A 3,386-nucleotide genomic window follows, 5' to 3' on the forward strand; every position below is an offset into this window, starting at 1 on the left:
AAAATCTACTTGAGTACAGTAACGAAGTATTTGTACTTCGTTACTTCCCATCTCTGGTGCACACGACCTCAGAACATCTGTGGTTAAACTCCTAATGTCAGAGTTCCAACTGGAAAAGTCATACAGTCTCAGTCTCTTTCAGAGCCCCTCTAATGAGCCCGATTATTTGACTCAGATGTTTTAAGGCAGAGACGTATCTAAAAGTTGCAGGACACTGGCAGTCTACACTAAACATATGTTTGCATATTTGCTTTTTAGTAGGGGCCAAAATGGGTCAACTAAACCTGGAGACATAACTGAGAGCTTAGTTGTGTATGGTTTTATTAGTTGCCCTTCACATCAATCATTATCAAATCCAATATGATTTAGAATATGGATTATGCTTTGGGTTTGATGTTAGGACATTACATTTCATGAACATTACAGAAAGAATTTAACTTAAGGACCCATTATTTCAGCTAGACACAGTGCAAGGTTATTGAAAGCAACTGTAGTGGGAAACTGGAAATTGCTGAGGGCACAATCAGGAACCACTGAAAAACAGAAAGGCTGGTGGCCTTTCCAATCCAAGAGGAAACAGGAAACTCAGAAGAGAGGCCACTAATCTTCCCAGATTTTACGTTGGACCAGTGAATCTGAACATGAGCTCCTTTTGATCAGCAGGTATTCAAAATACAATTACTGAGAGTGCCATGTGGATTTTTGATGAGACAGCAGCTTTAATCTCAGAACAGTTCTGACTTACTGAGATCAAAGAGAAATCTGTTATGATCAGTTATGATCTACAGGGCAGAGTTATTGGTGGGTTAGGCAGAAAGCATCGGTCGGGGGACATAAACTTGGTTGTATTTCAACAAGGCTGAGGCAAGGCAGAACCTTGGTTGCATGTGAATGAGGAGACTAACAAAGCACACAGAGTTTTGAAAGCTGAAATAAAAAAAATTTAGTTTCTTGCCAGTTTTAGATCTGAGTTCCGATCCTGACAGCAACCAACATGTACTGTATAAGCATTTCTGATGCAGAACCATCTGTGTGAATAGATTTTTTTAGTGCTACTACGGTAAATGTTGCATCACAGATCAAAACTTTGCAAAAAAGGAGATAAGGAAACTTCCCTCAATGCTCTCCTGCTGGGTCTAAAACAGTTACTGATGGGTTTAATTTCATTGTAAGACAAGAACCTTATATAACAGACTTGTTGTTTTTTTTGCATTATGGTCATGAATACAGAAGAATGAGGAAAATGTGGATTTCTTATTATGCAATCAACAGATTTGAAACCATCATATTTGTTGCATTATTGAACTGGACAAGTTTGGTCTTATTTCCCAATGGAAATATTTTGGGGAACACAGTTGGGCAACAACTAGTAGTTGAATGATTATATCCTGTAAAAATGCATCACTAAAGGTTGCTTTTATAATAGTTCAGTGGACCAGCTTTGGGAAACAATTAGTTGACTAAGATGATCATTTGTTAGGATTTGAACTTGAACTGTTTCTAAATCTTGATAAATCAGAGATTACAGTCAATATAACCAGATTTGTTTTGTGACATTTTTTGCAACATCTCAGAGTCCTCTATGCAGTTCTGTGTGAAATTTGCAAGTAACTTTAAGGCTATTTTGAGCTCTGCAGCAATATACCTGAAACTTTTATGTGGGGTATTAAATCGCCACAGTTATTATCAGATCACACCTACATTAACAGCATTGCATAACCTGATAAGGTTAATGGGGACATAATAATTTCTTCATTTTATATTGTCAGGTTTGAAAAACTGCAGCCTGGAGCATCTATAATTCTTCTTCATGGTTTTCAAAGTCTTGGCATAGAAAAATGTATCCATGGTTTCATAATAAATATTAGTGATTCTAACAAGGTGTTTTTTATTTTGTATTCTTTTAAGCTTTACCCTTTCACACGAGATAAGGAAATGAAATATGTCAAATGAAAAAAAAGTTTATTTTCAGGGTTGCCACACAATTTATTGTGGAGTTAATCTTGATAGCCCACACTAAAGTGCAAATGTTCAAACCATCAAGCAGAGACAAAGAGCTTCCGCTTCCTCTCCAAATAAAAAGTCCCTGTTATTTATGAATGATAAGCTGATTTCTAAGACTAATGTACACATGTCAAAAGAATCGAGAACAAATAAAAGAAAAAATAACCAGCACTTGAACTTTTCCCAAGGTTTATAAATGCAGGTAAAGTGCGTGAGATTAATCGAAGTAATCAGAAAGTATTTCTCGAGTGTTTTACTATCAAACCTTTATTTACACAGGTATAGTTTTATCAACACACAAGTTCTTTGTTAAAAGAGAGAACTGCTGAAATATTTTCTGCAGCATGTTGGTAGCAAAATCTGAACCAGTGCTCAAAATCATGGAGCAATGTCTCAAGCTGTTGTTTTTGAATTTCAATTTTCCATGTAAGAAAAGTTGACTTTTCACTGTGTTTTTTTGTGTTTAATTGTTATCTTTTCCTTTCAAGGATCTGATATAATTGAAAAGTCTTAATAATTTATTAATATCCAGTCTCTCCTATGCATATAGCCTTTTGGGTTACCTCCTTTATTTTTTTTATGTACAGCACATGTTTTGCCAATGAAATGAGCTATATAGATAAACTTGTGTGGCCTTCCCTTGCTTTGCATGGTTTAACCCACTATTTGTGTGTTCTTTAATGACTTTTACAGTTCAATGACGTTTCTTTTCAGAAAAGTAACTTGAGATGTTTAATATCGTCTGAGTGCTAAGACAGACAGTGTCTGTTAAGACATTACTGTTATATTCTGTAGTTAAACCCTCTGTATGTGGGTTAATGTGAGGATAAGTGAGAATTTAAGCTGCTTCCTTTCACTCTTCCAAGTTTGAGCTCAATGATGTTGCCCAATTCTAGTATAACAGCAGTTGGAAAACATCAATCACTCTGGCAAAGTTAGGCTGCTTTCTAAGGTGCCTTCTTATGGATTACTCTCTGTCACGTTTTTTGTTTTGTTTTTTTGCATTTTTCTTGCCTTTAAAATTTTCATTTTGAGTGAAAAATAAATAAAGATGAACCACAATCTAAATTATATAGTAATCCCCTAATAAGATACACTTCTTAAGAACTCTGTTTGCATCTGTAGGTCAGGCTTTTCTGTGCACACTTGCTAGCATTATCTTGTTGCACATTTTGTAGACGAACAAGCAGTTGCATGCACTATTCTTTTTTCCATCTTGTGCAAACTTTGAGTTTTCATGTTTGCCACTAACTAAAAAAAATAGCTTTCTGAAATAGACGTGCCCAAATAAAGAGCAATTGAAAGTTTGACTGTTAAATAATTATTATTTTTCTTTTGGTGGTATTTTTCATTTTTGTGAGTTATCAGGAAAAGGTTTCATT

Source organism: Cyprinodon variegatus, unplaced genomic scaffold (assembly GCF_000732505.1).
Source record: "Cyprinodon variegatus isolate N-32 unplaced genomic scaffold, C_variegatus-1.0 Scaffold137, whole genome shotgun sequence".
Classification (NCBI taxonomy): domain Eukaryota; kingdom Metazoa; phylum Chordata; class Actinopteri; order Cyprinodontiformes; family Cyprinodontidae; genus Cyprinodon; species Cyprinodon variegatus.